At 34.1% G+C, this 22819-nt stretch overlaps 1 protein-coding gene and 1 pseudogene across 6 annotated transcripts in view; one reads left to right on the top strand and one right to left on the bottom strand.

The window, feature by feature from the left end:
- Window positions 1-22819, top strand: part of XRCC4 (X-ray repair cross complementing 4) — a 268691-nt gene that overhangs the window by 50146 nt on the left and 195726 nt on the right. The gene's annotated exons all lie outside the window — the stretch shown is intronic.
- Window positions 424-21785, bottom strand: LOC104651890 (fructose-bisphosphate aldolase A pseudogene; annotated as a pseudogene).

Genomic DNA, 22819 nt, shown 5'->3' with positions numbered 1-22819 from the left:
TGGTCTTGAACTCCTGACCTCAAGTGATCCACCTGCTTCTGCCTCCCAAAGTGCTGGGATTACAGACGTGAGCCACCACCGGGCCTAGCCTAGGTTTTTCTTCTTTGTCACTCCTTTTAAGCAATTTGACTATAATATGCCTTGATATTTTCTTTGTTTATTAAGCTTTAGTCTATTCATTTATAGTTTTTCTGTTTTCTCGCCTCCCGCCCCCCCCCCCCCGCCCTTAAATAGCTGTTTATTGGCAGTGTGTTGGAAAGGGCAGTGGAGTTAGCATTCACTGATGAATTCACACCAAGCTCACGAGGGAGTCGAGAGTGTAGGCAAGACAGCCTGGAGCCCCGAGGAGGAGGAGGCCCCCTCTTCAATAGAGTGTGGGGGGCGGGGCCTGGAGTGTTGAGGGCAGCCTGGGAACACCTCCACTTAGTAGGCGTGGTTAGGAGGAAGAGGGACTGGCTGGCAGCAGCCCCAACCTGACCCTTCGGGGTGTACTTTCCTTGATAGGCAAGGCTGTTGGCCAGGGCCCACTTGCCATACTCCTCCTGCACGGCTTTCTGGTTCTCCTTCTTCCTGCCCTAGGTCTTAGGGCAGAGGCTTGCAGGAGACCAGGACTTCAGCAGGGGGCACTTGTTAATGGCGTTGAGGTTGATGGACGCCTCCTCCTTATTTAGGGCTCCAGATAGGAAAGTGATCCCAGGGATGGGGGGAGGAAGGGTGGAACTGTGTGGTGCAGTGCTGTGACAGTCGCCATGAAACATGTGACAGTGCAGGCAGTCTCCTCCTGATGAAACTTCTGGGTGTAGGCGTGACCCGGGGTAACCATGTTGAGCTTCAGCAGGGTGCCTTCCAGGTAGATGTGGTGGTCACTCAGAGCCTTGTAGACAGCAGCCAGCACCTTCTTGGTCACATACTGATAGCGCTTCACGTCGTGGTCCCTATCAGGGAGGATCTCAGCTTCCACGATGGGCACAGTGCATTGACATTTTCCGTGATGGCGAGGGCTGGGGGGTGTGTTCCCCACTCTTCAGCACACAACGCCACTTGGCGAAGTCAGTGACATCCTTCTTGTACTGGAGCGCCCAGACAACCCATCCAGCCCTTGGGTGATGGTCTTGCCATTTGTCCCTGACAGTGGGACCACGCCCTTGTCTACCTTGATGCCCACAACACTGCCCTTGGATTTGACAACCTGGGGGAAGGGACGCCCATCATCCACCTTCTGGTGCTCCAGGCTGGCTTGCCCGCGCTCTTGCCACTCTCTTCACAGTGGTGTGTGGTATCGTCTGTGAATGCTAACTCCATCGCCCCTTCCAGCACACTGCCAATAAACAACTGTTTAATATAACATGCATTGATTAAAGGCTACTTATAAACTGTAAGTACAATTCAATACTTGAACTATACTTATGCTAAAAGTATAAAAATGTTGCAAACAAAATAGAGAATTTCTGCATACCTTTAATCCTGTGTTCCCTAATGTTCACATATTCCGTTATATAACCATAGTACAATTATTAAAACTAAGAAATTAACATTGACATAGTAATCTTCAGATTTTATTTCAGTTTCACCAGTTGTCCCATTAAAAATCTTTTTCTTGTCTATTTCAGTTTCACCATTTGTCCCATTAAAGATCTTTTTCTTATACTATAAGTAGACTTTAATCAATGCATGTTATATTACACAAGAAAATTCAGCAAAAGATTATACATTTCCATACTTATTTTTGTTACATTTCCAGCCTTGTAATAATTAAAGGCCAGTTTCTTTATTTGTGCAACTCCTGGTAAGAATGTGGTATTTGTAGTTACAAATGACTCAACAGCAGTTCAGTAGTGGAGAAGTGCTCATAGTGACTAGAACAATGATGGCAGATTACAGTGATGTTTTCTGATTGGTTATAGTTCTTGGTCATTTATATGTTCTGATAGGTGATATATACTTTTATTGCTTTAATTTTAGACTTAGAGAAAGTTGCAAAAAATAATAAAATTTCTGCATACCTTTAATCCTGTGTTCCCTAATATTCACACAGTCCATTCTATAGCTATAGTACAATAATTAAAACTAAGAAATTAACATTGACATAGTAATCTACAGACTTTATTTCAGTTTCACCAGTTGTCCCATTAAAGATCTTTTTCTTGTCTAGAACACAATCCAGTATTCCACATTGCGTTTAATTGTCTCTTCATCTTTTACAGTCTGTGGAAGTTCCTTAGTGTTTGTGTTTCATGGTATTGACTCTTTTCAAGACTGCTGGCCAGTTAAAGTATTTGTAGAACGTCCCTCAATTTGGGTATTTCCTTAAGATTATATTGAGTTTATGCATTTTTGGCAAGAATACCATAGAAATGATATTGTACCTTTCTCAGTGTAACACATTAGAAAATACTTGATATATATAAGTATTACTACGGGTGATATTAACTTAGAATACTTGGTTAAGGTTTTGTGTGCTAGATTTTGCTAATTTTGCTAATTTCTCCTTTTATAATTAATAAGTGTCTTGTGGAGATATATTTTAAGAGTATACAAATATCTTTTGTTTCATTATACTTTTACCAACAAATTTTAGCAGAGTTAGCAAATACAGTCACATGTCATTTAGCAGTGGGGATGTGTTCTGAGAAATTTTCATTAAGTAATTTCTTCAATGTGCAAACATCATAGAGTATATTTAACAGAAACCTAGATGACATATCATACCTAGGATATATAGTATATATAGCCGGTTGCTCCAAGGCTACAAACCTGTACAACATTTTGCTGTACTGAATATTGCAGACAGTGGTAAGTATTTGTGTATCTAAACGTACCTAAACACAGTAAAGGTACAGTAAAAATGTGGTATTATAATCTTATGGTAGCACCATTGAGAACTTTTAGATTTTATGCTGAACATTGTGAATGATGTTGAGAGGAGATTCTCTTAGACTCATTTGATGAGTATTGCTTTTTTGAGGAAAGAAGGAGTCTGTTTTCTGAGTCAGTTAACTTGGCTGTATTTCAGCTTCAAACTCTGTTTCCTATGTGCTAGGTGTTAGCTGAAATTTCAGGTCAGTTCTAACCTTAGCACTCTTACTTGGAGTCTATCTCACATATACTTCATTTAGAGCTTAGCAAGAGATTTAGACAGTTTATGTGTAGAATTTAGAGCTTCTCTTCTCTGCTTCTTCCCGAAATTCTCCTCCTCACTTTTCAAGTGCTGTGATTTCTCTGTCTTCAGGATTTTCAAGGAAGTAAGATTACTGGTTTCTATTAAATTTTAGCTGCTCTACATGGCTGATATTTCGGCCCTTACTCAGGTTATGGAACTCTTATTCAGTGTTATTCTTCCCCCCCGGCCCCCCCTCCCAGAATCAATCTGCTTTCATTCATTTTCCTGTGCAGTCAGGTCTTTTTTTTTTTTTTTTCTGATATTTTGTGTTGAGTTTATAAATGTTACCTATGGTAGGGTTGTTCCTATGGGAATGGCCTGACTTTTTCACTGGAAGCAGAGCTCTCTACTTAGCTTTCGAGCTCTCCAGTCCCTTATGTCTCATGACTTTTCTCTATATTTCAACAAAAGTATGTTTATATTGTTAAACTTTCCGCTTGTTAGGAAATTGGTACTGTGACCTAATTCCTTAGAATCAGTCTTTCTGCTGTCCTAGTTTATGCCTTGCCTAATTAAACTCCTGCCTGTATATGAAAAGTGGAAAACTTCCAAGGAAAGTAAGCAGCTGGTATTGACACTCAAAAGAGTTTTATGAAATGAAAGTAAGCAAAGGGCCAGTTAGGCTGAACTTCAGGAAAAAGTATCTAATGGTGAGATTTGTGAGACTAAACAATCTGGCAAGGGAACTTTCTCTGAGCTATTTCAAACTGAATTGGAAAAGTCAGGGAAAAAACAAGTAATAAGCCCAGGTCATGCATTGGCAGATGGACAGTTGTGTGATCTCATACTTACCTTTCCCAGTGGCTAGTTAGTTGTGGGATCATTAGCAGAAAAGCACCTTAGGTTTTACATTATTGATCTGAATGTCTGAATTAGACTGAGAAAATGGATTTCTGAAAAATGCTTAAAATCGATGATAGAAATTCTTCTGGAAAGAAAGAAATCATATATTATTCATTTTTATTTGGAGGAATTCCATGAGAGCAGAGACAGGAGCTCTCTTATTTATCATGGTATTACAAGCACCAAGTATAGTACCTGGCAAATAGAAGACATTCAGCAAATATTAGCATTACTTCTACTTTTACTATACCTTACCAAAAAGTGACGGACCCACAAACAAATGTTAACTATCAGAAGTGACATTTTAGGCTGATGTTTTTCATTGTTTCTCTTTATGTTTTCTTTTTCCTCCTGAGTCCTGAAAGCCTGAATTTACGGTGATTAGGTTTTCTTTGTGATTTTTGTCCACAGCAAAAATAAAAAGGATTTAATTTTGTCCTCTGTGAAATGTTACTTCAAGAAAATAAAGTATCAACGATATTTGCTGGGAGAGAGAATATTTAACAAAGCAGTTAATCATGCTGAATCTGAAGTCAGATGGTCCTGACTTTTAATCCTGGCCACAAATTACACTTGTTCTGTGGCCTTTGACAAATACTTGGTCTGTGGCCTTTAACAACTTCTCAAGCCTATCTGAAACTTAGTATGATTGTCTTTGAAAAACGTGGGTAAAATGTTAGATGTGGTGATGCACGTGTGTAGTCCTAGCTGTTTGGGAGGCTGAGGTGGGAGGGTCTCTTGAACCCAGGAGTTTAATCCAACCTGGGCAACACAGCGAGGCTTTGTCTCTAAAAAAAAAACAAAAAAACAAAAACAGAATTCCACACACAGAGATTAAATAAAAAATGACTCAACCCAAGTTTCCATCAACACATCAATGGATAAAGAAAATGTGATAGGTCTACAAAATGGTATACTATATTCACTCTTTAAAAAAAAAAGGAAATCCTGTCATTTATGGTAAAATGGATGAACCTGGAGGATATTATGTTAAGTGAAATAAGCCAGGCACTGAGAGACAAATACCGTATGATTTCACTTACATGTGGAATCTAAAAATGTTGAACTCATGGAATCAGAGGGTAGAATGATGGTTACCTGGATTTGGGGGTGGGGTAGTAGGTGCTTGAAGAAATTTTGGTCAAAGGATACACAGTTAGCCGGGCGTGGTGGCTCAAGCCTGTAATCCCAGCACTTTGGGAGGCTGAGGCGGGTGGATCACGAGGTCAAGAGATCGAGACCATCCTGGTCAACATAGTGAAACCCCGTCTCTACTAAAAATACAAAAAATTAGCTGGGCATGGTGGCACGTGCCTGTAATCCCAGCCACTCAGGAGGCTGAGGCAGGAAAATTGCCTGAACCCAGGAGGCGGAGGTGGCGGTGAGCCGAGATCGCGCCATTGCACTCCAATCTGGGTAACAAAAGCGAAACTCCGTCTCAAAAAAAAAAAAAAAAAGGATACACAGTTTTAAATAGGAGAAATAAATTCAATAGATCTATTATATAACATGGATAGATGATAACATGTACTGTATTCTTGAAAATCACTAAGAGAGTAGATTTTAAGTGTTGTTACCACAAAAAATCATAAGTATGTGAAGTAATATATATGTTAATTTAGCCATTGCACTATATATATCTATATATCTATATCTCTATCTATCTATCTATCTATCTATATATATGTTTCTTTCTTTCTCTTTTTGTTTTGAGATACAGTTTCACTGTAGCCCAGGATGGAGTGCAGTGGCGAAATCTTGACCCACTGCAACTCCCGCCTCCTGGGCTTCAAGCGTTTCCGTGCCTCAGCCTACTGAGTAGCTGAGATTACAGACACATACCACCATGCCCAGCTAATTTTTGTATTATTAGTAGAGATTTGGTTTCACCACGTTGACCAGAAACCAGGAGTTCGAGACCAGGAGTTCTGGTCTCGAACTCCTGACCTCGGGTGATTTGCCCACCTTGGCCTCTCAGAATGCTGGACATCATCTTATTTGTGATAAATGTATCAATTAAGAACTAATAAATTAATCAATTTTAAATTAATGCGTTTTAATTTATCAGTTAAAAATTAATTGATTAAAAAGCATGGATAACTAGCATCTGTTAAATATGACAGTTATGAATTTAAAATGAGATTAGTATATAAAATTGTTTTACATTGTATCAGATACACAATAGGTGATTGATAAAAGATACCTGTAGTTCTGATGGTTATTCTATTCATCTTAGTCTTCTTTGTAATTCCTTCTTTTTGTTTTTTAGATAATTTGATACTTTAACATGGGGGTAACTGGGGGCTTTGTGACCTTCAACATTTTTGACTTAACTTTTACTCTTCAATTAAATTGTTTATGAAATGAGAGGATGAATCAATTCATATTTAATCTCCTATATCAATTCTACTTGGTGGGCTTTTCTTGAAGAGTTATTCTTTGAGTATTCTGAGATTACTTCCATGGCTCCCTAGAAGACATGATATATTCCATGAGTTTGTGAACCAGATTTGACATGATTTACTATTCATTTATAGTTTCAGCCTTCAATTTTCAATAGGTGAGAATATAAAATATGTTTTTGGATACTCGTTTATATAACTTTACTTTTTTTTTTTTTTAGACGGAGTTTCGCTCTTGTTACCCTGGCTGGAGTGCAATGGCGCGATCTCGGCTCACTGCAACCTCCACCTCCTGGGTTCAGGCAATTCTCTTGCCTCAGCCTCCTGAGTAGCTGGGATTACAGGCATGCGCCACCATGCCCAGCTAATTTTTTGTATTTTTAGTAGAGACGGGGTTTCACCATGTTGACCAGGATGGTCTCGATCTCTTGACCTCGTGATCCACCCGCCTCAGCCTCCCAAAGTGCTGGGATTACAGGCGTGAGCCACTGCGCCTGGCCTAACTTTACTTTTTTATAAACTATGATTGCGTGCCCACTTTATGTTATGCATTGTCTTAGGTGCTTCTCTTGAGTTTGTGAGGGATGAAGGTATCTGTAGTTGAATCCTGGAATAGATAGCTTACTTAGGACCTCAATATAATAGTAATAATAATAATAATGAAGAATTGTAATGAAGATATAATAACAATAAAGAAATAATAAGGAAGAAATCAAAATAGTAAAGAGATTATATCAAATGTACTCAAAATGAATAGATACATTTTTTTTTGTAACAGTATTTAACAAACTGTAAGAATTTAAAACTACTATCAAAATGAAGAGCTTATGATATATTATTTTTGCAACATTGTACGGGGAATAGCACAATCCAAAGCAAGAACTTTATTATTGAATCAGAATACTGAAATGTAGTGCATTTTGCTGTAATTATCAAATAAATAATGTAACTGACATGGTAATATAACTATATTGCTTTATATATTCATATCCTGGTGGTATCTGTAGCCATGCATAGATTTGGATCACTCTATTAATGGTTCTTTTTGATGGATCTTGAAATGTGAGAAGAGTCTCTCTACATGGTATTCTGTAGCAGGTATTCAAATGGCTGAATGACGTTGAAGTGTGTTGCATTATCTTCTGGTCTACAGTATTTTTTTTTTTAGATACAGGATATATATGTAATGGACATTCCACTATGTGTTTATGTAATGGATATTTTATTATGTGTTATAATTTTATTACATGCTATACTTTAATATTAGCATAATTAAAGGCAGCTTTAAAGCAAAATGAATAATTCATTCAATCTGACAAAAACTCCAAATATTTCTAGTTTTCTTAATTATAATCATTGCTCTCCTTTTTTTCTTTTGAAACAATGATCAAAGAAGCTGCATTTCTGTGTGACTCAGTATTTTGAAATATTTAGTCCAACTCAACATAGTATTTCATCAAAAAGAAGATGATGGTGTTAACACTGATTTATAAATGTACTGATATGCTAACTGCTAAGCTGCTATCTGGCAGTTTGTAAATATTCTATATGATAGTAATTTTTTAGGGTTTTGAGTAGTGAGAGCAGAAACATGTTGTTTCTCCCTATTAAAATAACAATTTGGTTGGTATACTTTGTTTTAAACCAGCTGCAGAACCAAGTGGACCACCCACAGAGTCCAGTTAGAGATTATTGAGGTCTGGCTGGCTAAAGTACTGACACCTAAACAGATATTGCCAATTCTGTGATTCAGTGCTTGATCTAAGTAAGTGATTACTTAGAAATGAAGCTTTCCAAGTGCCTGGGCTTCTGAGATTCTGTATTTAAAAATTTAGAGAATAATAAGAACAGGAAGAACATTCTTGTAAAATCTGATAATGAAACTGAATCTTCTATTAGTGGCTAAGTCATACTTTTTTTACTTTTGGTATAGGAAGCCTGTTATAATCATTTTAAACAATGACTAAATAGCTTCATGTGTAAAACCAGCACTCTTACTAAATTTTTTTGTATCGTCTGTGTTTCGCTATTACAATGAGATTTTTGAGAGTATAAGAAAGACTGTTGTTACTCTGATAGCATTTTATGGATTATCCTTGAATTATGCACATTCATAGCAGTAAGTCATAATAGTCAGTGTGTTCCTTTTTTGGGGAAGCTTCTTAATGTTTAAAGCTTCCTAAGCATTATTTGCTGGATCACAATTTGAATGGCAGTATACCTGCATAGTTGGATGATATACTGTTTGAATAACAGAAGTCACATGGAGTTCTATATATTTCCCAGATTATTTAACTAACTGCTAAACTAAGAAAAAAAAACTTGCTGAAAGATGAATTGATGCTTTCAATGGTCACAGAAATTACAGGTGCTGTGAACACCTAAGTATTAACTAATTACTAAGGGTACAGCATAAATATACACGTATGTTCTTACATTGATGGAATATGAATAATGAGATTATTGGACTTGTATGCTGTGTGATTTATTCCAAAAATATATCCTAGCCTTTTAGAAGTTTATTCTGTGTTCTGTCATAACAACCATAAATCAGTATGAGAAGTCATTGGATTTACTATGACTTAAATTGTTACCTCCATGATAAAGATAATTATTCAGGAAATTATATGCTTGTATAATTTATAGTTTACTGGTCAAGAGGATTTTTTATATTGGGATGGATAGATAGATAGATAGAAAAATAGCCTATAAGTATTTTTTTGTTTTGTTTTGGAGTGAATGAATCGTTTATTCTATTATGATTCCATTGCCATCTCATTTTCTTTTTTTTTTTTTCTTTTGGGTCAAGTTTCAAAGTAAGATTTATTTTTAATAAAAACACATTTACAAGTCAGTAAATACTCTTATGTAAACATAAGCATATATAGCACAAGTGGTGGTTTGCCTGTGGTCCTCAAAATAGAACGATAGGTTAGGTGAAAACGAGTTAGTATAAATGATGTTGAATTGTGTTATAATTCAAGTGGAGTCTTGAATTAAGGCTAAATTTTAAAGTCAGTTTCTAAGGTCAAAGTTGAAGGTAGTCAGAATTACCCTTTAAAGTCCCTTAAACTGACATTTTAATGTGCGTGGCAGTGTCTACCAATAAGTCCAGCACAGGCAGTTTTTTCCCCAGTGATAGAAGACATTGTTGCAGCTTTCACTGACCACCAAGTCAAACATGTTACTTTCAGTATAGGTGCTATGTTGTACCAAAAATATTTGGCCAAACACGTTAGGCCAGGGGTTGACTTTTCTTGGAGAAGATAATGAAAATAAGTAAAGTGGAAACTACTATGGCCACCCTTCTGTTCTGGGACTGCTGCCTTATCTTATATGTTTTTTCCAACTGATTTTGATAAAGTTGTAAAGCAATTGAAGGGAGTAATGATAATCTTTCAACAGATGGTGCTGGAACAATTGGACATCGTTAGGCCAGAAAGTAAAACCTGACCTCAATCTTATACCTTATACAAAAATAACTCAAAATGGAGTACAGATTTAAATTGGAAATAAGACTATAAAGCTTTATAGAAAAAAAAATCTTTGCAATATTTTTAGGATACAGCGCTAAGTAAAAAGTTCTTAGACTTGACACCAAAACAGCATGATCCATGAAAGGAAAAGGAAAAATTGATAAAACGAACCTCAAAAAATTTAAAAATTTAAAAACTTTTATCCTGTGAAGATAAAGGAAAGCTATGGACTGGAGAAAATATTTGCAAAACACATACCCAACAAAGAACTAGTGATTATATATATAAAATTTATATTTATGATTTATTTTATATATAAATTTTTACATACAAAATTTTATTTAGGAGAAATATTTTAACTTTTGTAAGTCTCCACTTCTGTTTTCACTGATATTTTTTATAAACAGATTTTAGAGCAATTTTAAGTTCCCAGCAAAACTGGGCAGAACATACAGACTTTCCATATACACTCTTCCATGCACATGCCCAACCTCTCCCATTATCAACATCCTCCACCTGAGCAGTACATTTGTTACAACTGATGAGCTTACACTGACACATCATTATCACCCAAAGTCTACAGTTTACATTCAGGTTCACTCTAGATGTTGTACCTTCTTTGGGTTTGGGCAAATGGCATGAAGCTATCATTATAGTATCAGGCATAATAATTTCTCTGCCCTAAAAAGTATCTGTGCTACACCTGTACATCCCTCGCACCCCAACTCCTGCCAATCACTGATCTTTTTACCATATCCATAGTTTTGCCTTTTCCAGAATTATGTTGCTGGACTCACATAGTATACAGACTTTTCAAATTGTCTTCTTGTACTTAGTACTATACATTTACATTCCCTCTATGTCTTTTCATGGCTTGATGTCTTATTTCTCTTTAATGATTTAAAAACTGTCATGTGGAAATATGAAAGTTTATTCATTTACATTGCATTGAAAGGTATCTTGGGCTGGACACAGTGGCTCATTCCTGTAATCCCAGCACTTTGGGAGGCTGAGGTGGCTGAGTCACTTGAAGTCGGGAGTTTGAGACCAGCCTGACCGATGTGGTGAAACCCCGTCTCTACTAAAAATACAAAAATTAGCTGAGTGTGGTGGTGGGTACCTGTAATCCCAGCTGCTCAGGAGGCTGAGGCAGGAGAATTGCTTGAACCTGGGAGGTGGAGATTGCAGTGAGCCAACATCATGCTATTGCACTCCAGCCTGGGTGACAAGAATGAAACTCCATCTTAAAAAAAAGAAAAAAAGGCATCTTGGTTACTTTCACATTTTGACAATTATAAATAAAGCTTCTACAGACAACCATGTGCAAGTTTTTGTGTGGACAAAAGTTTTCAATTCCTTGGGACAAATACTAAGAAGCATATGGTAAGAGTATACTTAGTTTTGTAAGAAACTGACAAACTGTCTTCCAAAGTGGCTGTACTGTTTTGCATTCCTGCCAGCAGTAAATAAAAGTTCCTGCTGCTTCATATCCATGCCAGCATTTGGTGTTGAAATTATTTTGGCTTTTGGTCATTCTGATAGGTGGGTACTGGTATATCACTATTGTTTCACTTTGTATTTTCCTAGTGACGTGATATGGAACATCTTTTCAAATACTTATTTGCCGTATGTATATCTTCTTTGGCGAGTTTTCTGTTAAGGTCTTTGGCTCCTTTTTTATTCTGGTTGTTGACTTTATTGAGTTTTAAAAATTATTTTTATATTTTAGATATTTACTAGTCCTTTATTAGATACATCTTTTGCATATATTTTCTCCTCTCAGCAACTTTTCATTATTTAGGACAGGATTTCACTTTTTGATTAATAGCATTCATATGAATAGCAATCTAGATAATCTATTACCAAAGTCTATCAAAATAGTGAAAATCCATACATTGCATTCAGAGTACATTGTGGTATTTTTAAACATAAACAATACTTTCAGAATATTTAAGAGAAGGAAAGAAAGAGAGGAGAGACCGGAAAGGAAGGAGAGGAAGGGGGAAAAGGAAAGAAGAGACTATGTGGGGGAAAGAAGGAGAGGGAGAAAGAAGTATCCATAAAAAATTTTCATTGGTATATCAGGCTTTAAAGGCTGATCAATAGAAATTATTTCATAAAGCTGTATAAACTTGAATTACTATAAACATGAGAGAAGTGGGTTTAGTTTAGTTGAGCCTATATTAATAATTTAAAATCTTCACTAAATTCCCATAACAGCCATATTGGATTGGGGGAAAAATAAGTAAATGAATAAATATGCATAACACATTTTTTCCATTGGGATTACCAATATTCTGTGTGCACTCATATATTCAATGACTATATTTTTGCTTAAATCATACCACTAGGAGTCTGAAACTGACTAGAAGTAAAAATCAGATAAAAGAATATAGTAATGTTAACCAAATGTGCAGTTTAATGTGGAAGAAGGTTTAACTTTATTATACAAGTTCAGTTCAGTGGAGATTATTCAAAACAATGCTTGATTAAAATGTTTTCTATATGCATTGCTTCCCCTACTAAAACATCACGTCATTACAGAATTGGGACTTTAACCCCAAGAAGTACTCCAAAGCGGAACCATGGTTAGCCAGGTGTTGGCATAACTAGTTATTATTTTTTCAACCTATATATTATAAAACATACCAACTAATGACTAATGTGATAGAAATACAAAATTGAAGTACTATTTCTCAGCAATTAAACTATTGAATTAGCTGTTACTAAGCAATAAAAGATTGGCAAATGTTAATTCCATCATTGTTAATGATAGTTTAATATTGATTTCTGATTAGTCAAATTAAAAAGATACAAACTTTAAAATTAGTGTTTCTTTTAGTTTTTTTTTAAGCAACTTAAAAAATTTATTTGAAATGAATAAGGTTTTCTTCCTAAATTGAAACTTCATGCCTAAAAATATTTAATGTTATATGTAGGTATTCTTGAAATAGAACTTCAAATATGTTTATTTTAAAAACCTTTAAAAGAAAGTTTTTGGAAAAGTATATGTTCTTTTTAAAGTATTTCTTTTTAAATTTTAAATTTTGACATAATTGTAGATTCATATTCAGCTACAGAAGTAATATTTACAGGGATCCTGTGTACACATAACCCAGTTTCCCAAATGGTCGTGCAGTCGATCTACAGTACAATATCACAACCAGCAAACTGACACTGATACAGTCTAACCATCCGTTCATCAGTTTTAAATGCATTCATTTTTCTTTGTGTGTGTATTAAATTCCATGCAATTTTATCTAATGTAGGTTCCTGTAGCTGTCACTACAGTCAAGACACCTTCCATGACCACAAGAATACTTCCTGTTACCCCATTCCTGACCTCTGGCAACGACTAATCCATTCACCATTTCTATAATTTTGTCATTTCAAAAATTTTGTTGTATCAGAGCATGCAGTCTTTTAGAACTGGCTTTTTTTCACTTAGCAGAATTCTTTTGAGATCCCTCTAAGTTGTTCATGTAACAATAGTTAGATGAATTCAACTTTTTTTTTTTTTTTTTTTTTTTGACAGAATCTTGCTTTGTCACCCAGGCTGGTGTGCAGTGGCATGATCTCGGCTCACCACAACCTCCTCTTCCCAGGTCCAAGCAATTCTTATGCCTTAGCCTCCGGAGTAGCTGGGACTGCAGGTGCCCACCACCATGCTTGGCTAATTTTTGTAATTTTAGTAGAGATAGCATTTCACTCAGGCCAGGCTTGTTATTATATATTCCAGATATTAGGGAATATATAATAATTTTCCAAATGTAACAGTAAAAAAATTATTCAGTTAGAAAATGTGCACAAGACATGAACAGACATTTCACCAAAAATGATATACAGGGGACAAGCACATTGGAAAGATATTAAGCATCATTAGCCATCAGTATACACCTATCTATCAGAATGACTAAAAAGGAAAATAGTGATGATAACAAAGGCTGACAAGGATGCAGAGAAACAATCACACATGTATTGCTGGTTAGAATGTAAATTTTTCAATTTCCCTCAACTCTTCAATGTTGATTTTTTTGTGAGTAATTTTCATATGTTGAATTTCTAGGAACAGATATAACCATGTTTAAATTTGTGATTTATATACTCATCTTTTTGTCAGACTTTAAGTCAGGAAAATGTTTAATTTCTTATTTCTACCTGATTGTCACCATGTTATTCCTGGTAGAAAACACCTTATTCACATAACTGTGTTATTGTGTATGTATTTTTAGAACTTTTTTATTAGATGAAAAAAATACATGGTACTTCAGCTCTATTTACTTCTAAGAATGAGATATACACACTGGATAAAACTAGTTGGATTTTTGGAAGCAAATATATCTTTATTTTACAGTTAAGGAAAGTGTTGGCGACCAAGGCCATCATTTTAATTTTGAATACATACGAGTTGATCTTTTTGCCACTTACTGTTTTGGAAGCTTTCAAAGGGATACAAATGCACATCCCTTGGAAAATTTATGGTTTTATTTTTTTAGCCTAGAAAATAACTGTTATGAAGATGTCAATAAGGAATTATTTTGTCTCAGGCATTCAAAGTCTCATCGTGAATTAATTTAGGGAAAAAAGAGTATTTATTGCCGGTTGAGCATTTCAGAGCCCAGCATCCAAAATTCGAAATGCTTTAAAATCTGACTTTTTGAGCACCAACATGAAATTCAAAGGAGATGTTTATTGGGAAATTTCAGATTTTAGATTTCAGATTTTTGGATGGATTCCTGATGTTCAACTGATATAATGCAAGTATTTCCAAATCCAAAAGAACCTGAAATCTGAAGCACTTTCAGTCCCAAGCGTTTCAGATGAGGAATATGCAATTTGTATAGGCACAGAATATCATAAGGAACTTAGGAACCAAAATGTAGTTGAGATGTAGGCATAATTAGAATCAGGGACAATTTTTAACTATTTGTTATTCTTTCCCTGAGTCTTTCTGGATTTTCTTTTTCATTCCATTTGCCTTTCTTTGTCTTTAGTTTTTTATGTCCCAGGTATCAAGAGAAACACTCTCTCTTTTACCGAACATAAGTATTTTAAAATTCCAGGAGAAGGATTTTTTTTCTCCCCCATGTTTTGGTATGATATCTAGCCTTGACAAACCTATTGTACAAATTGAAAAGTAACTACAAGATGCCGCTCAGTCACCTACAGGATATCTTCAAGTCCCCATTATCTGTCTTGTGCCTTCATTCCACTGTCATCCTTATCATTCTCGATCTGTCTTTTATATCCAACTACACTGGTATGGCTTTTAGTTTCTCTGCAGAAATCACACTGGTTTTCTATTCAGTGTTCTTGCTGATATTTTTACCTTGTCTGGAAATTCTTAACTCCTCCACTTATTCTTTAATACAAAAATTCTTAGTCCTAGGGCTGGGGCTGGGGCTGGGGCAGGAGAAAGTGGAAGGATATTGTTTCAACAAGCATATCATATATTATCATAATCACATATTTGGAAAATTAAGTTTGTTTCTTGGTTTTCAATTTAAATTACTAAAAGCAAACTTTGTTATAGTCTTGCTTAGTAGAAATATGATATGATTCTTGGTCAGACTTCCTTTGAGGACTACTCATATTCTTTGATGAGAGAACTTTGATGTATTTCTAAAGGGGAAAAGTTTAAAATAGTTTAGCAAACTGTTGCTTTTGTTACTATTAGGAAGAATGTCCATAGTCCTTACATTTGAGTAAATCATCTACAAAACTACTAATTGCTCCATGCATACCAGTCAACTGCATATTGCATTTATTGGCCAAAAAGATGTGTGCAAGCATTGATTTTGTGATAATTGCATGATATGAAATTAGAAACAGTAGTATAATAAGTACAAAATAAATGTATGTTGATTGACTCTTGAACTCTGTCCTCAGTGGACCTAATTCCAGCAAAAGATTCATCGTAGACAAGCCCATACTAGTGTGACTTATTAGTTACTTGGATGATCATAATGTACATGATTTTCCACTGTATTTAAAAGTACACCAAAAATACTATTAAAAATTATAAGAACAATTAGAATATAATACAGAGCAATTTCAGCATTTAGAATATTTTTAAACATTTACGCAATTTTAATGTCAATATTCATTTCAGTACCAAGATAAAATATTAAAAAATACTTAAAAGAATGATTTCTTTCAAAAATAATTTTAAAAACAGTAATTTCTGGGATATTTTGGCTAAACCTATTGTTAATTTAGGTGTTTTTTTTCTCTAGCTTTAAACAGGCAATATGAACTGAGTCTTAATATCTTTTTACATGTCGATTTGTCTTATAAAATTACTCTCACTTAATTGGTTTCTGGAAATTGGTAGCTTAAACATAGAAAATAAAGTTATTATGACTAAATCAGTTATCAGTGAAATATATTCAGTGATGAAAGACTGTTGGTTGTTTTGTTTTGAAATTTGTAGAAGGGCACACCGAAAAGAATATTTCATTTGAAATGAAGTATCCATGCATCATGTATTTACTGATATATTTTTTAGAGAATATAACCTACCTTTCTGTCTTTTGAATAGCGAGCATAGTTGAAAATTTAAGACATTCATCAAAGCAATTCCACTGCCAACTCTAGTCTAGTCCCTATGGGATTTCCTTGAGTACTTTCTCTTGGCTAGTTCTCCAGTTAAGTGATGGGGCTTTCATTGCATTTCTAGGGTGATTATTGCACCATTTAATAGACTTCACTTTTAGAAAATGTTTTTCTTTGTTCAGGTTAATACCATTATTGTGGTCATGCATGTTATACCACCTTGATGCTTTTCCCTTTACTTACTCTGTTCTTTGCCCCCATTGCCATATTTATATTTATTTGTTTGCAGTTGATTTGTTCTTTGTATAGAAAGCAAAAAAAACGTTATAAGGAATGATCTACATAGTGTATGGTAGTTTTAAGGAGTGAATTTAGGTTTCTAGTAGACTTAAATGCTAGGAATAGTAATTTCTACCTAATCTTGCTTTTAAATTACTCTTACAGTGTTTTTTTTTTTTTTTTATAGCTCTTTTTAAGCTACTCTGCAATAAAGTAAGGATTTTTAATTTCTGAATGATTTCAACAATTTATATTCAGGAATACTTCTGCTTTTCTCATTTTGAGGCATAGATTATAAACTTGGAAAGGAAGACATGACAGCAGATTTAATGAAAGATTTCTTTTGCGAAAGTGAAAAGTATACATAATGCTATTTAAATGTGGTATATATTACAGTCATATTTTTATTATATAATTATGTAATTATATTGTGAATTTGTGCCAATGTCAACTGAAACAAATTAACAAATATAATTACATAATGTGAAGACATATGTTAACGTGCTGAGATGTCAATTATCTATTACTTACTCAACTATATTAAATGTGGTAATTTGTTATAAACAAAAATACAATAGCATTTGTTAATTTGTTTCAGATGACGCTGATACAAATTCACAAAGTAATTACATAATTATTTAAGATTGTAATGTAATGTAAATTTTCCCCAAAAGACACAAATTAAAATTATATACACAAAAGAGCTCTGAGAATTAAGTTATTTACTACATGATCCTTCACTAAATTGATAAATTTAGTTTTCTCAAAATAGCTTTTCTTTCTGCTCCCCACCATGTTCTATACAAAAGTTACAAAACATTTTTAGTGGAAATGGTTATTCAAGAGAAAACAAAAATGCTTGTGTTAGTGATGAGTCAGCATTAAGAAATAAGATATTAAATGTAAAAAGCTTAAAAATCCAGCATATTGAACACCATGTGAAAATGCCATTTACTAAATAGAACATGATAGTTATTCTTTAAAAGATTATATTTCTTGAGCATTAAAACATTAAAATATTCTCAGGGATGTACTTCAAAAACAATCAAAAGTCATTTCTGAGAAACAGTAATATACCACAATCAAATTAAGTTCCTTATTGAGATAGCATTTTTAGAAAGTGAAGAAATTTAAGAAAACAAAGACTCTTACTTAACAAAAGTAATTTTTATTATTTAAGGAAATGTTGAGGAATATTTCAGATCTATGCTATAAACATACCTAAAACTGAAAACCTCAATATTTATTTGGTAAAATCTTAAACATTAGAAAAGATTCCATCTTAAGGTATATATATAGTCTTTATTATTCCATATGTCAATGATTGCATGGCAAAACTTTTGGCCGTTTATCCAGCTGGACATGTATATTCTGTTTTCTTTCTTTCTTGGAAGTAAAATTTGCATGCAATGAATTGCACAGATCTTGAACATGCAATTTGATGAGGTTTGAAGATTTATACACCCGTATAACTACCTCAACCACCTCAATGAAGAAACCTAACCTAAACATTGCTTTAGAATGTTCCTTTGTGGCTCTGGCCCCCATAGGCAAGGACTCTTCTGATTTCTCTCATAATCAAGTATTTTTTCCAGTCCTTGCACTTTAGGTAAATACAGTCATACAGTATGCAATCTGTTATGCAGCTTCTTTTGCTAATTGTAATGTCTGTGAGATTCATCCTAGTTGTTGCTGTATCAGTCGTTCGTTTTTTAAAACTGTTGCATAGTAGCATTCTGTCTGTATATCAACTACGTTTTGATTGTCCATCTATCGGTTGATGAACCTTGGCATGGTTATAATTGTGACGATTATAAAGCTGCTATGAACATTTATGTACATATCTTTGTGCAAATGTATGTTTTATTTCTTTTGGGTAAATATTTGGGAGGAGAAATTATTTTGGAGAGTAGCTATATATTTAATTTATAGGAAACTGGCACAGTATTCTCAAATGAGGTTGTACTATTTTGTATTACTACCAGCAAACAATTAGAGTTTGAATTGTTCCTCATCGTTACTGACATTCAGTGTTGTCAGTCTCTTAAATGTTCGCAGTTCTAGCGTGCCTTGTCCTACAAATTCTAGTTGTTCCTTCAGTCCTGAACTCCAGCCTCTTTCTCCCCAGCTCAGTGAGATTGACACACCTTTGCTCAGTGACATAGGGCTTTGTCTTTCTTCATTGCGGTAGCTTGTATTATCTGTCAGAAATCTGTGGCTCAATTTGTGCATTTCTTCATGCACACACATAAGAATCTTATTCTGTCTATTGTCTGATGCTTGAAAAGTTACTTCCAACGTGTTTATTTTCTCCCCAGATTTGTAATATTACTCTGGTGCTTGAAAAGTTACTTCCAACGTGTTTATTTTCTCCCCAGATTTGTAATATTACTCTGATGCTTGAAAAGTTACTTCCAACGTGTTTATTTTCTCCCCAGATTTGTAATATTACAGTAGGAATGAAAGCCTGGTACCAGTTCTTTGTCACAGGCAGAGCAAAAATCCCCACCTCTTATCCCCTTTTTAATTTAAATCTTTACATTCAAAGAGATTTTTTTTACTGTATTTTTGAAAATGCCATTTTGCTGTGCTTTGGGTACTACCCTGTTTGAATATTGAGCCTACTCTAAATTTACTTAAAGAGTTATGAATATGTATTTGGTAACTGTAGTTTGTTTTGTAGTTAAGAAAATGTTGCCTGTAGTTATAATTCATGTGCAGTTAATTTAGTTATTTTGGGGAACCATAAGTGAAATAAAATTGTGAATGTTTGCCTAAGTAATTTTTCTGCTTTTTTGTTGGTACAAATTCTAGAAGGAGAAATATGTTATTTAGAGAGAGAGCTGTAAAGAAAATTTGGGGAAAACATATTCAGACACGGATGTAATGAGTTTTGAAACCTATAATGAGGGGGAGAGAGAAAGTCAAATAAAACAAAATTTTCCTGATTGACAACAAAAGACAAATTATATTGTGATAATCTTATTTCATTCATTTGTTAATATCAGAGATTCTGTTTATTTAGTCACTGTTTCTCAAATTGTTTTTCACTAAACTACCCCTTCTTGGCAGAAGAGTACAAACTGGGTGTATGGCCTATTAGCCAGCATAAATGTAAAATTTCTTTGAAGTGGCTTATGTTGCCTTAAATAGTTCATATGAGGCTTTCTGTTAATATGGCAAAAAGTACAAATTTACAAAGCCAAGAACAGTAGAGGGAGTCTAATAAATATATATTTTTGGAAGATGCAAATGCGTCATTTGTAACAAAGTAAGTGGTATGGAGAGAGGGTATAAGTGCTTTTAGGGGAGGTTGTTAGACAGGCAAATGGATTCCTAAGCAGAAACCCCTAGGAGTTGGGAGTACCAGTTACCTCTAAATGTGGATGTATAAACAGTGCTTAAACTACAAAAATTTGTTAAAGGCTTCCAAGGGACACTTGGACCACACAGGCAGTTTTACACCTAGTTCTCCCTCCTTTCATTTTTAGGAAAAAAAAAAAAAATCAGGGTTCACAATACCAAACACTGGTAAAGGAAGACTGAGGGATGGACAGTACGAAGAATGTGAAGATTAAATGAAAGTCTTCATAATTAAAAAAGGGAACTGGTTCTCTTCTTTTGCTTAGTTGCGAGTCTTCTAGCAGCCACTCTTATAACTCCCAAGTAAAAAAGTAAGCTGATCCAGAGAAAAGACCATTAGATATTGGCAGTTAGGGAGGTCATTGAAGGGAAGGTCTCTGTGTGATCACACTATATTCTATCCTTCCTACTCTATCCTGAAGTTTCCTTACTCTGTTCTGCCTGTTGTTGGATGCCTAAAAAGTTACTTCATGTATTTGTTTCCAGAGTAACTGTTACTCTGTAAATAGAGTTGATAATCCATTTTTTAGTTCTTCAGTCTAATTGTGAATGGATAGGCAAGGATTGCCAGGCATTTGAGGAAATACTGTAATATAAACGCAGTGATTAAAAAAAAAAAGAATAGGTTTTTAGTAATTTATAATTAATATTTTCGGATAAATAAAAGAGGCTTGCATCAATCAAGCAAAGATAGAATATATGTTATTAAAACAGCTGTCAGAGAAAGAAAAGAGTTCTTGGAGATTAAAATAAAGTTTAAAAAATAGTAAAGTGGTAAAAGGTAAACAGAGGCAGTCTTTCAGGAAATTAAAATAAAAAGAGATGAACAAAGAAAAAGGAAAGATAAGAAAATTTGATGATCAATCCAGAAAGTTAATTCTCTAATAAGAGTTACAGAAAGAGTAAAAGAAGAAAATCATAGAGAAGAAGTTAATTTAATAAAAGACAAAATATTAGTGTATGAATGAAAAATAGTTAAAAAACATACTTTGGTTATTCTATTATTGAAAATGCCTATCCTTATTTTGAGGTTTGTTGTTGACCTTACTAGCTGTTTATTAAGAATCTATCTACATTTGGATGGATAGTACATTATATGGGTAATATTTACTCAAATGCAATTCGGAAGTGTTTGTTCATGTGGATATTACCTCTCTCTCATAATCTCATTGTTATGAGGAAGCACTCTCTAAATCTAAATGCATATATGAGATTTTATCTTTCTAAAACAATTTGAGAAAAGCCGGTTACATTCAATACCTTCAACTTTGTGAGGTGACAATGTTTCTACCAAGTAAAGGACAAGTAGCATCATCTTCTGTAATGGTCTTTTATGTTTCTGTGCTAGGAGGAAGTGCATGATAACAAATTGATTAGATAATCTAATGGTTATTTTTCAATTTAAAAAGAACTCTTGTTTTCTTTTTAATAAATTGAGAAAACAAGTATCCTATGTATAATAGTTTACATGAGGGATTGGATCTCTGTATAGATTGTGAAAGAATCATTGTCTATATTCCATAGACAATTGAATTTATATTGATAACTAATGTAAGACAAAGGATTTTATATTGGTAATTAATGTAAGATCAGTGTCAACCTATGAAAGAGACTTTGAGTATATTTTTTAAGTAAATCAATGTAACTTACCTGATAAATACTAAATAAATAGTAGTTATTGAATGCCAAATACTGTAAAATCGTCATGGATTTTGAAAAACAGAAGAGAAAAGTGAGGAGGAAGTAATTCGTGAATGGACAAAGACAATTTGATGTTAGGCTCTCAAGATTCATTTTAAATACTATTTTTTTTTCTCATAAGACAATTGCACATTATACTAAAGAATTGCAAACAGTTTTAATTGTGGGAGGCAGAAAGGAATGTTCCTCAGTTTTACTGTAAGAAACTACTTTTTCCCCTTTAGTTATGAAATAGAAAATATGATAGTCATAAAGAACTGATCTTATGTAAAAGACATTCAAAAAATACAAAATGTTTATTTTTTCTAACTGGCATGGTTATGTTCATTCCTTTTTTAAGTCTCCCCTTTAACCTCTTGCCAGATTGCTTTACTTGTTCAAGTAGTGTGTGCTACTAAGAACTGACATTAGTAACAGGTTCAAGCTATTCTGTCCCCCAACCATACAAATTGAGAGAAGAAATGTGTTGAAAATTAAGTGCCTATAATGTAAGTTTTGTGGAATTCTTGTAACTACAGAATTCTGAGATTAGTAAACAGAGAACTGTCTGGAAACTATAAAAGCAATCATTGGTTTAAGGTAGTAAGATATTTTGAAACTTCTCAAAAGTTTTAAAAGTCTTCCATATTTTCATTATTTTTACAAATAATAATTCATTTCAGTGCTGCTTATATTTCCAAATTATATATTGTTATATTTGCAAGGCAGTAATTCCTTTCTTTAGGGCATTTATAATTTATTGAGACTTGTTAGTCATTGAGATGGGGTTGATAGAGAATGTAATATAGTTTGAGGGCAGTGGGAATGTTTGACCAAGAGTGCTAGAGCATGCAATTAAATGATATCCTTTATTTCCTCCCTTATCTTCAGATTCCTGTTTGAATTATTATTACACATTGAATTATTCAATGTGTAATAATAGCTTACGGAGTATACCAGTTTCAATGGAATCCTTACTACCTCTTCAACTGCTTTGCCTATTACTGGAGGATAGAAAAGTGTGGAAGCTTTCGATTAACTCTTATAAATCTACTGAAATG

This window comes from Saimiri boliviensis, chromosome 1 (assembly GCF_048565385.1).
Source record: "Saimiri boliviensis isolate mSaiBol1 chromosome 1, mSaiBol1.pri, whole genome shotgun sequence".
Taxonomy (NCBI): Eukaryota; Metazoa; Chordata; class Mammalia; order Primates; family Cebidae; genus Saimiri; species Saimiri boliviensis.
This window is presented reverse-complemented; position numbering and strand designations above follow the sequence as displayed.